Source organism: Lynx rufus, unplaced genomic scaffold, assembly GCF_022079265.1.
Source record: "Lynx rufus isolate CCGP_SWC_20201006 ecotype Redwood Valley unplaced genomic scaffold, mLynRuf1.p SCAF_1, whole genome shotgun sequence".
Classification (NCBI taxonomy): Eukaryota; Metazoa; Chordata; class Mammalia; order Carnivora; family Felidae; genus Lynx; species Lynx rufus.
In genome coordinates this window covers 203,667,475-203,680,670 of record NW_025814823.1, presented here as the reverse complement: position 1 = coordinate 203,680,670, position 13,196 = coordinate 203,667,475, and positions in this window count along the sequence as shown.

The following is a 13,196-nucleotide window of genomic DNA, read 5'->3' as shown; positions in this document are numbered from 1 at the left end:
ATAAGTAATCCCTTCCTACACTGACAGGGATTGGTCTTCTACAGAAACGATTTCAGTAATACGCTTTTTGATGTGGTATGTGTGTCTATTTGAGGAATGTATCTTTCAAATTATTGTGGAGTCTCCTCTGAGGATTTTCTCAAGGACATTACCACGTAGTGTCATTATGAGGAGCAGAATGATTTTTCTTCCCAGACAGATTCTTGTATTTTTCTGCAGGCAGTACGGCAGAACAGTTAGGAACATAGACTTTGAAACCAGACTGCATGTATTAATACCTCAAAGTCATTATTTACAGGCCATGTGACTTTGGACAATTACTTAATGTCTTTTGCCTGCCTCAATTTCTTCATTTGTAAAGTAAGGATAAATATAATGCCTATCTCATAGGGTTGTTATGAGGAATAACTGAGTTGATATATGTAAAATGCTTAGAATTACATCCACCTTTTTACAATTACTATATTAGATATTTGCCATTACTATTATGTGCCATAAGTGGTTTGTTTTTATATTATAAATTCTGAGAATTAGTTAATCAGTTTTCTCTCTTCACATTGACTGAAAGCAACTATAAAACTAAGTTTGTGACCTGACCATAATAAAGCAGAGAGCATTTTTAGCCTCGTTAGGGCCCTGCTTTTTATCTCTTCCACAGTATTTCTTTTCAACCATGTAATTTATGCAATCTTGTATAGTTTTATGAATTTGTGGAAGCTGCTTGATATTCTTTTTGGAAAACCGTAGGGCATGTAAAAATAAATACACATTTCTTTTTATTTATCCTGGTAATTGAGTTGCACAAAAATATGAAGGAATTCAGGGATAACTTCATTCTAGGACAAAGCAGAATATAAAAAAGCTGGCATTTAAACAGAAGTGTTTGAGAGGGGGGAAATATTATAGAAAAAACAAGGAAGGTCAATGTGGGGCAGTAGATAGTTTTGTTCCCAATTTTCTTTGCTGTCATTTGCAGAAATTTTACACGGTTTAGTGCAGCTCTCCAGTGTGATCTTCCATAATATTTTCAGTGGAAAGATGGTCCTTTTGCAACAGGATGAGATTTCAGGATCACTGAATGAAATTGTAGTAAAACCAACCTGACAATTTGGAAGTCCAATGCCATATTTAAATAGCCCCTGGGCATGTGTAACACAGCTATTCATGAGTTATTTTTGTTGTTTTCTTAAATTTCTTTGGGTTTTTTAAACTGTTGCCTTATACTGAAAATTTTAACCATAAGAAAAACAAAAACACTTTTCTCCTCCCCCTTTATAAATAGCATTGGATGACTAGGGATGGATTTCCACCCTTGAAATCTCTCAAAGGCTTAGAATGTTTCTGTAAACCACAAGAGCATTGCTTCTCCACAAGAGCATTATGTCTGTGGTTTACAATGTCATCTGGTCTCCTTGATTGATTTACAGCATAGTTATCCAGCCATCTCAATTCATTAACTTAAGTATTTTTCTCAGCTTAAGTCACGTGTCCTGTCAGATCAAGACTTCTCTTTAGTTCCAAGCAATGCCTTGTTGCCGGAATTCTGCAAATGCCAGATTAGGAAAAGATCTCTCTCAACTTCAGTGATTCACGTCTCCAACTTTTATTGAACAAAACTATTCACCTAAAGGACTTATACCTTGTGAGAATTAGTGACAGCGTGTTAGGTTGGAAGGGTAAAGCTATCAGAGATGGCAAAGATCTACTGATGGAGCACTAGAAATTCTTCCAAATTATAGCACGCCCCACTTGGCCGGGAATTCTGTGCCTGGAATCTAGGCAATGAAATGTAAGCATCATATATGCATTTAATTGCGTACTATTTAACTCTACTGATATTTTTTATGTGCCAATTTCATGTTTTCTAGCCATTAGTAAGTACAAAAGCCAAGTAAATCTGTCATTTAAAAGTGTGTTTCTATTATGCAGCAATTACAGGTAATAGAAGTAATTCTAGAATTTACATCCTGGTGTACAAATAAGTGAGATTAGAAAGCTGTGCATAGTAAGCTACATATTAAAAGCTACATATAAAAGTTCAATAAAATACTTATGTTAGAATAAAAATGACAGTTGGAGTAACAATATTGTAACAATATTCTTGGATATTCATGGTAGGCATTTAGATAATTACCGTGTGGAACAAAAATGGATCTGGAAATATTTTATTAAAAAAATCCACTAAATGTATCAAAATCTTGGCTGCTAAGACAATTATTTCATCTTTTATTTTTCATGCTATTACAACTAGGTCAGAACTTTTACATGGTTCGTTTGAAATCTGGGGGAGAATTCTCGATCTACAAATGTTAGCAGTCTCGTGAAATATCTTGTTTGCATGTAGACTTTTCTTTTCTGCCCTGTGTTTTACTGAGCAAGAATGATGAATGTTTTGGTGTATGATTTTGCTTTTGGAGTTCTGCCTCAAAGGACAATATTATCAAAGAGTGAAATTTGGAAAATAATATTCAAAATACTTTTGAGAATTCTTACTTTCAGAAATTTTATTTTACTTCTACCACCTTTTCCCAAAAGAACTGGATGAAGTGAAAATGTAAATGTTCTTTCTCTGGGATAATAAAAATTATGTCTGTACTATTGATGACTTACTCTTTATGTCCTGTATTTTAAGTACTAGACATTTCTCCTTTTCATAGTTTTTAGGAAAGAGAATAGAAAGGGTGAAACAGTGCACAGAATATAGATTTCAAAAGGCAGATGTGTATCTTTTCAAAGGTAATTTTTATTTTCGATATAATAATATAATATAATAATTAATAATATAATAATGTAATATAATAATAATATAATAATCTTTCAGATCAAAACATCTTAAGTTGTTTTGGGGCACCTGGGTGGCTTAGTTGGTTAAGCGACTGACCCTTGATCTCAGCTCAGGTCATGATCTCACAGTCTGGGGATCGAGCCTCACTTCAGGCTCTCCGCTGGGTGTGGGGTCTGCTTAAGATTCTCTCCTTCTGCCCTGCCCCTGCACACGTGCACATGCTCTTTCTTAAAAGAAAAGAAAAGAAAAGAAAAGAAAAGAAAAGAAAAGAAAAGAAAGAAAAGAAAAGAGAAGAAAAGAAAAGAAAAGAAAAAATCTTAAATTGTTTAAAAGTATAAAAAGCCTATTTGTGTCTTCTCCAGAAAACATGGGACATGAGACATTTAATGTCTCACTGAGACATAGTTTTTAATGGAATCAATTTATATGTACTCATGTTGATTGAAATTTTATGTTTACTAATATTTACGAAAATGCATTTAGAAAAAGAATTAAACATACTTTCAGGGTGCCTGGGTGGCTCTGTCGGTTAAGCGCCTGCTTGGGTTCAGGTCATGATCTCAAGGTTCGCGAGTTCGAGCCCGGCATCGGGCTCTGTGCTGACAGCTCGGAGCCTGGACCCTGCTTCGGATTCTGTGTCTCCCTCTCTCACTGCTCCTTCCCCACTCCTGCTCTGCCTCTGTCTCTGAGAAATAAACATTACAAAAATTTGTTTTAAAAATAAAAAAGAGGGGCGCCTGGGTGGCGCAGTCGGTTAAGCGTCCGACTTCAGCCAGGTCACGATCTCGCGGTCCGGGAGTTCGAGCCCCGCATCAGGCTCTGGGCTGATGGCTCAGAGCCTGGAGCCTGTTTCCGATTCTGTGTCTCCCTCTCTCTCTGCGCCTCCCCCGTTCATGCTCTGTCTCTCTCTGTCCCAAAAATAAATAAACGTTGAAAAAAAAATTAAAAAAAAATAAAAATAAAAAAGAATTAAACATACCTTGCTATATATCAAAAGGAAAGCTTAATTGTAGCCCAATAAAAACCACTTACGTAAATTATATTGAAAACATGTGTTGGCTTTATAGATAGATACACTGTTATTCCTAGAAGAATGCCTTGTGGAAAATTACAATTATGATTTAGAAGAACAAAAAAGAGGATACATCGGGTCAGAAAACATGGCTGTCCTTAGAGTTAGAGATTTCTGTTTGGTTATAACCTCTGAGCATACAACTTGAGAATTTTAAACTCATGGGATAAATTAACAGTCTTAATGGTACTGGATCTGATTACAGCCTACTTGCTGTTGGTTAAACACCTTATGATGGGAATGAGATCTTATTATTCTCTACACTCACTTTTCCATCTCAACTGCACCTTGGATTTTTTTTCGTAAATTTCTGGGCATAAGAAGGACCTCATTAATTCACAGTTGTGTAGATCTCTCTGGCTAATTATGTATGTCATGTAGCATTTCTTTTCTAAATGGTGAGAAAACCAACAGAAAGCAGGATCAGCTTTTTTTTTTTTTTTTTTTTTTGGTTAAGTGTCTTAACAGCATCCATAGCAACAAATATCCATTGAAATCTAGCAGTGAATTGAATCTGGCATTGTAGTTCTAGATATGAACTTTGGGTAGGTATAATGAAGCTGCCTAAGCTTTAGTTTCACTATTATGAGTGAAATAATAGTTTCACTATTACGAGGGCATCATAGTGACCTCACATATGCTAGTGTTAAGTAAGATAGAGGTCTCTAAAAGTCTGAACTGGCAAGTGAAATTATTCAATAAATGCCAGATTTTCTCTTCTGATTATTTTCATACTCTCTGAATTCCTGCTTTCATAGCCAGACAGATACATCTATTGTAGAGGCAGATGTAGCTATTCATCTACAGCTACTATCACTTTTTGTGCTTGATATTATAGTTTACTATTCTCTGGTTTGTGTGCATAGGTTTTTCTTTATTTCCAAAAAAAAAAAAAGGATGTTTGAAGACAGATATTTGAAGATATTTTCTTATGCTCTACTGTGTTATATTAACAGAGTGTTGGATGTATGGTAACTGTTGAACACACCTGTCTACTCATTGTTGACATAGTCTAAGACTTCTTCAAGACTAGTAGTTTTTTTTTTAATGTTTATTCATTTTTGAGAGAGAGAGAGAGAGCACAATGGGGAGGAACAGAGAGAGAGAGAGACAGAATCTGAAACAGGCTCCAGGCTCTGAGCTGTCAGCACAGAGCCCTATGTGGGGCTCAAACTTACCAACAGCGAGTTCATGACCTGAGCCAAAGTGTGATGCTTAACCGACTAAGCCACCCAGGCACCCCAAGATTAGTACTTTTGGCATATACATGTTCTTAAATGTGTGCTCATTACCATAGATAATTAAGAGTTGCCCATGAGAATCAAATAGTAACTATTCACAATATAAAGGATGAAATTTGTGGGTACAGATGAAGAAAGGAACAATTATTTGTTAAAATATGTTCTCAGCTGTACTAGTAAATACCCTCTAAGCACAAATTAAAAAATTGCCGTTTCCAGTAACATGGCCCCATCTGAGTAGCTAATTCTATTTTACTGAGAAGCTGCTAGGGTTGGTGGAATGAATTTCTCACTAGAGATTTATCTAACAGGAAATATCTAAAGAAGATTTGAAATTTTATAATTCACTGAAACAATTACATTAGTTGCACATAAATTTCTCTTGTTTTTATAGCATAGAGCTTCAAGGGGAGAACTTCTAATCCATGTACTAAAGCATGCAATTTATGGCTGGAATATTGTATGCATGTGGAAAATTATGATTCCCAATTGTATGAGGAGGATTTGGTCATTATAGGAGTATTTATCACATTCTTGACAAGCTATCCATCCAATGACTGAAGACCTTTTATAAATAGCCTATAAGTTGTTACCAAACAGGAAATAATTTAAATGTTATTTTATTTATTCACCATAAAGTATTTTATTTTCTTCTCTTCACAGCCTAGAAATATAGTATATATGTGAATATAGTTTCAATTGACAAAGACAGGAAAGGTAAATTTATATAACAATTCAGAAGACCATCTTTGTAATACAAAACATAGACCACCTTTGTAAATTGGTTTTATGTCTGCCAATAATATTATTTGAAGTGAATGTAAACTCTAGGGTGGGATGTTAGACTTGCCTATGACAGATTGGAAAGAGGATTCTGGAACATTTCAAGGGTAAAAGAAAATAGGACTTGACAGATTAAAGAGGTCTGAGCTGTGGTCACCTTTCTCAAACTGCCCTTTATCAGATGGATTAATGCATTCTTACCATTGGAAAAGACAGGCTGCTACCTATGACAGTAACCAAAGAGCTTGCCGAATGTGGCCTGGCATTAGTAGGGGAAGAACGAGAAATGTTTATTTCCCCTGTCACTATACTGAGAGAAGTAGACAGCTGTTGGCCAGTGGCTTATCTTAAAATAGCTTCATTAACACAAAGAAGTAAGTTGGAAAATAACAACATAGGACTGCAAAGTCTAGATGCCTAAAAAGTGTCACATCTTCCCAAGGAGCATATTTACTGGGTATATGTGAATTACTTTTGCAACTTTGTCCTATTTTTAGTAAAGGGTATATCAGATCAGATTCATCTCCGACTCAGTAAAACCTGGAAAATGTTTGTGGATTGTTATTTTCTTAATTTATTGATTAAAACATTAAACATTTTTTACATTAGCTTTATTACAGTATAATGTTCATAAAATAAAATTCTCCTATATTAAGTCTACAGCTCCATAAGCTTTAAAAAAACATATGCCTCTTTAAACAACACCCTGATAACTATATAGCACATGTCCATCATCCCCCCAACTTCCCTTCTTCCTCTTTGCATTCACCCCCACTCTCTTACCCCCTAGCCCCAGGTAAACACTGAACTGCTTTGTTTACTCGAGATTAAATTTGCCTCTTGTAGATTTCCTGAGTCATCCAACATGTTCCCTGTTGTGTCTGGCTTCTTTTGCTCATTACAATGTTTTTGAGTTTCATCCATGTCGTGTGTATCTGTAGTTTGTTCCATTTGTCTTGCTAAATATTAATTTCATTGTATGACAGTTACACAACTTGCTTACAGATCCACTTTTCGGTGTATGCCCTTGTTGTGTTGCTTCCAGGTACCTACTGTTATGAATAAAGCTGCTTGCTCTGTGTATACGTAGCTGTGTGAGACATAGGTTTTCATTTCTTAGGGTAAATACCTAGGAGAGGGATTGCTGGATCATATGATAAGTAGAAGTTTAACAACACAAGAAACTATCAGATTGTTTCCCAGAGTTGTTTTACTACTTTACATCCCCAAGAGCCATTTATAAGAGTTTAAATTGTTCCACATCCTTACTAACACTTGGTATTTTCAGTTTTTATAGTTTTAGTCATTCTAACAGGTGTGCAATGGTAACTCATTATGGTTTAAATCCACATTACTACATGAATAATAACATTGGGTATTTTTTCATGTATTTTATTTGTCTGTCTTCTTTGGTATAGTGTCTATTTAAATATTCAGTCCTTTTTATTGGGTTATTATCAATATTATTTAGTTACAAATTCTTTACACATTGTAAGACACACATATTGTGAAGAGTTTATTTCAATCTATGGCTTTTCTTTTGATTTTGTAAAGGAGTTTTTCAAAGAGCAGACTTTTAAATTGTATACAAACTTATGAAAGTTTAATTTATCTACTTTTAAATTATTAGTGATTTTGGTGTCCTGTTAAAAAGTGTTTGCCTACTCTAAGGTCAGAAAGATTTTCAGGTATGCTTGCTTCCAGAAGTTCTGTAATTATAGCTCCTACATTCAAACGTATGATGGATTTCAAATTAATGTTTTATTTTGGTGTGATATAGGGTTGAGTTTCATTCTTTTTTGCCTATTATTTTTGGCCAAGTGTTTCAGTATCATTTGTTGAAAAGACTGTCTTTTAAACAGAACTACCATGGCACCTTTGTCAAATATCTACTGACTATATATGTCTATTTCTGGGTTTTCTCTTCTATTACATCAATCTATGTATCTATCCTTATGCAACTTCTATACTGTTGTGGTTACTGTAAGTTTATGGTGTTACTTTAAATAAGAGAGTGGCATTTCTCTGAATTTGTCCCTTAAAAAATTGTTCTGACTACTCTAGGTATTTTGCATTTCTATATAAATTTTACAACCATCTTTCAGTTTTTACAAAAACAACTTGATAGTATTTTGATGGCTTTGTATTTAATTAAGGGGAACTGAGCATTTAAAGAATATTGAGCCTTCCAAAACATGACTATGGTATATTATTCCATTTATTTCTTAATTTAACACATTAATTGCAATAGGATATTTGTAGATACCCAGGATGTCCTGTATATACCATTATATTGCCCATAAATAAAGGCCATTTTATTTCTTTAATTCCAATATACTTCTACATCTGTCTATCTACCTACCTACCTACCTATCCATCCATCCATCCATCCATCCATCCATCCATCCATCTCTCTATATTTTGATTTCTTTTCTTACCTAATTATACTGGTCAAGACCTCTAGTATACTGTGGAACAATGATGGTGAAGGTAGACAGCCTTGCCTTTTTCCTAATCTTAAGGGAGAAGTGTTTCACAATTAATTAATATTAGTTGTAGGTGTATTGTATTTGCCATCATCATGTTGAGAAAATCTGCTATCATTCCTGGGTTGCTGAGACTTTTTATTATGAATGGATATTGAATCTTGTCAAATCGTTTTCAGCATATATTAAGGTAATTACATGTGGTTGTTTTGCTAATAGGATCAAATACTTTGATTTTTAATGACAAACTATCCTTGCATTTCTGGGATAATCTATTTTGCTATTTTTATATACAAAATATTTCACTAATATTTTGTTAGGAGCCTTCATTATTATGTTCCTGAGGAATCTTTGTAATTTTATTTCCTTGTTATGTCTTTGCCAGATTTGATTTCAGTGCAATGCTCGGTTCACAAAAAGAATTTGGAAACATTTTAGCCTCTTTTTATATTCTGAAAGGATTTGTGTAAAATTGGTATTTTTTATATTAAATGTCTGAAAAAATTTCCTATAAGTCATCAGAGTCTGTAATTTTCTTTGAGGGGAGGAGATTTTTACTTGTAAATTTATTCTTTTTTTGGAGGGGAGAGAGTATGCAAGGAGGGGAGGGACAGAGGGAGAGGGAGAGAGAGAATCTTAAACAGATTTCATGCTGAGCATGGGGCTCGATCCCACGACCATGAGATCATGACCTAAACCAAAATTGAGTGTCAGAGTTCAACTGACTGAGCCACCAGGCACCCTGTAAATTTTATTCTTTTAATCTTAAGCTATTCAGATTTTTGAAAATGTACTGTATTCTTGTGTCCGTTTGGAAATTAATGTCTCGCAAGAACTTTGTCCATGTCAACTTGAATTTATTGGCATAAATTTGTTTATTATATTCCTTTATTTTCTTTTAAATATGTCTAAGATCTGTGGTGATAATCTTTCTTTTATTCCTGATATTGGCAATTTGGGTTTCTCTCTCCTTTTTTCTTTATTTTTCTAGCTAGAGATTTAAAATTCTTATTGATTTTTCAAACTATCAGCTTATAGTTTCATTGATTTTCTTTTTTGTTTGTTTATTTTTTAATCTGTTTCACTTCTACTCTGACATTTCCTTCTTTCTACTTTGGATTCAACTTTCTCTTCAACGTTTAAGTTTGAAGCTTAGATTATTAATTTTTTATTTTCTTTTTCTAATACAAGCATTTAAAAATGTTTTGATGTTTATTTATTTTTGAGACAGAGAGAGAGAGAGAGAGAGAGAGACAGAGACAGAGACAGAGAGACAGAGCACAAATGGGAGAGGGGCAGAGAATGAGAAGGAGACACAGAATCTGAAGCAGTCTTCAGGCTCTGACCTGTAGCAGAGTCTGACATGGGGCTTGAACCCATGAACTGTGAGATCATGACCTGAGCCGAAGTTGAGCCACCCAGGCACCCCAGTTTCTTAATTTTTAAAATTGATTTCTGAATAGATTCATTATAGTCAGAGAACATAGTCTGCATTATTTCAACTTTTAAATTAATGCTTGTTTTATGTTCTATTAGTTTATACTGATGAATATTCCATATGCTCTTGAAAGAGTATGTTTTTCAACATTAGTGTGCGTAGTGTTCTACAAATATCAATTAGGGTAATTTGTTGTTCAATTTTCTAACTACTTTTTATGTCTCCTTACTTTCTTGCTTCCTGGGAGAGAAGTGTTTAGATATTCAACTGAAACTTAGATATGTTTGTTTCTCCTATCTATTTTTTACCTCTAGAAATTCATTGAGTTTTTTAAAATAAATATCTTCCACTTACCTCTTTATTATGTTCACACTTTCCTTGAAATACTCAGACATATTTAAAATAGCTGTTTGAAAGTCCCTGTCTGCTAATTCTATTATCTCTAATATTTCTGAATGTGTTTTGATTGATGGATAGTTCCACTGTTTATAGGAAACATTTTCCTACTTTTACACATGTGTAGTCATACTTTATGAGATCCTAACATTATGACTGCTACGTTGTTGAGTCTCTGGATTTTATAGTTTTCCTTTAAAGAGTGTTAAAGTTTGTTCTGACAGGCAATTAAGTGAGTTGTAGATAAGCCTGAGCCTTTTGAAGCTTGCTTGTAAACTTTGTCAGGGCAGGGATGTCTTGAATAGCCTTTACTTTAAGATGGTTTAGCTTTACTGTTAAAGCTAGACCCTGCTAGGGATACCATTATGTACCCTATGTGTTTAACAAGTTTGTTTCACTTTGGCTAGTGAGAGCGCAAGCATCTCCTAGCCAATGTTAGTTGTAGAAAGTGTTTAGCCTACAGCTCCCAGCACTTACTCTTTTTCTGGTAGTTAGCTTTCGCCTGGCTTCATGGAGTTTCACCCTACACGAGCACAGCTCAGTATTCAACTAGTCACTCAAAGAAGCTATGCAGATTTTTGGAACTCTATCTCTGTGTAGCACACTCCTTTCTGGTCTTCTTCAGAGGGACTGGCTTGCCCTGCTCGGGGTCTCCACGATTTCTCACAGTCCAGAAAGCACCTACAGGCAGGACTCTGAAGAATTTGTAGGGCTCACTTGGTTTGTACCCTTTCTGTTAGAGATCATAGTCCAATATTGTCTGATGTAAAATGTCTAGAACCACTTGTGTCATATAGTTTGTGTAGGTTTTAGTTGCTTATCATGTGAGAGCAAGTCCAACACCAGCTACTTCATTATATCCCAGAATGGAGATCTACAGGTAAATATTTAGCTCGTAGAATGTTAACAGAGAAAAATGGGAAAATATATAGTGCGGTTTTATTTTTTAAAAGTTCATAAGCAATGAAAACTAAACTATATAAAAAATCCACGTATAGGTGGGAAAAATTAAAAAAAAAACAACAGGAAGATGAGAATAATGGTTAATTCAGGGTAAAGGATGGTGATCAGAGAAGGGTACACAGTGAGGCTAGGGGCTAGAAATGTTCTATATCTTAATATGGGTAGTGATTACAGTCTGTGTCTAATTTAAATTTATTCTTTGAAATATACACATAAGCTTTATGCATTACTCTGTATGTATGGCATATGTCACAATGTAAAAAATATTTTATACACATACATATATGCCTATAATGCTGAAACCACCGGGAGAAGATCCTATCTTTGATTTTGTCTCCTGCCCCTGTGTGATGACACTAGGGAGGGAATGGCTGGTCTTCACAGTCCATGAAGAAGGGTCATGTGGTGCAAAATTTGGTATTGAGGTGGCACGGAGCTTAATAAAAGCTTCAGAGTTTAGAAGCATTTACTCTTTCTCAGTATTTATTTATTTATTTTTTTAATTTTTTTTTAACGTTTATTTATTTTTGGGACAGAGAGAGACAGAGCATGAACGGGGGAGGGGCAGAGAGAGAGGGAGACACAGAATCAGAAACAGGCTCCAGGCTCTGAGCCATCAGCCCAGAGCCCGACGCGGGGCTCGAACTCACAGACCGCGAGATCATGACCTGAGCTGAAGTCAGATGCCCAACCGACTGAGCCACCCAGGCGCCCCTCTTTCTCAGTATTTAAATAGAGTATTTTCCTCGAAAGGGTCTTCCCTGGAACAAAGAAATGCCTTGTAAGAGAAGTAATAGAAAAGTTTTGGTGAGCTTAGTGACACCTTTAATCTTCTAATTTTAGCATTGCAGAATTTTCCAGCAAAATATCAGACCATATGTCTTTGTTTTAGCCCTGAGGATCCTACTCATATTTGATGTCTGTAGATATCACTAGCAGATATCACTTTGTCTTACCTCTTGTGTATCATTTTGCCTTATTTGGTATCCAATGTGACTTGTTAGGAGGCAAACCTGAAAGCCAGAAAGGGGTTGCTTGAGAGTCCAAATCACTGTCAATTGCATTGGAGGAAAAATGTGCAATACCATAATTTTCTAGGAAAGAGTCTCTTATAATGTAGAAAATGTCCATTATTTAGTATTCAAGGCTTTCATGGTTAATTAACATCTGAGTAGAAAAAGACTCTTCTTTGCTTTCTGGGAAATGCTTATATTTCATTTACTTTTCTTCAGAATATTTAGTCCATTTCGGTTATCAGGTAAATCAGTTTGATTCCCAGCCATGAAAATAAAATTTTCCTTCTGATAATTACGATGTAAAGTTATGAAAGTTATTCCTGCCAGTATGTAGTCTCGTGTGCTCGATGGAATAATTGCTCTGTTTTGGGCTCTGGGTAAGGTGAGTCCAAATGCTTGAACTGACCCATGGTGTAGCTGTGGAACAACAATGTGAGTTCCAGCACATTAATTAGAGGGAAGTGGTAGGCATAGGAGGTTGTTTGCATTTATTTGTTTTGAAGTTTTACATCAATCAACCCAATATAATGGGGCTTCTCCAGTGCTAAGTTCATGGTTGAAAGAGAGGAATGTAAGGGAAACTAGTGCATTTAACCCACAATCTTTGCTTCACTGATTCTCCACTTCTTTTTGGATCTCATAAGAATGGAAAGAAAAAGATACAGCCCCATCTAATGGGAGAATGGTGTGTCTTGTTTCCACAGTGCAATGTTTAGTGCTTAAGGATATTACTCAGAGTTATTGGATTGCCCAAATCTTTATTAAGAAAACAATCAACAAATGTAAGAGGTCCAGATATTTCAGAAGTGAGCTTCAACACCAAAACCTGCACATGTTTCTTGTGAAATTGCTCACTGTGAAGTTGTACTGTTCTATTTCAGACATGTCTAAATGAGATGATGAACTAGTAAGTTCAAGGAGTCAAGTCACATACTTCATTTCCATTCTGAACATGGATCCTATGTTTGTTATGTGACACTGAAATATGTTTGACTCTTAGTTCAATAAGACTCGTA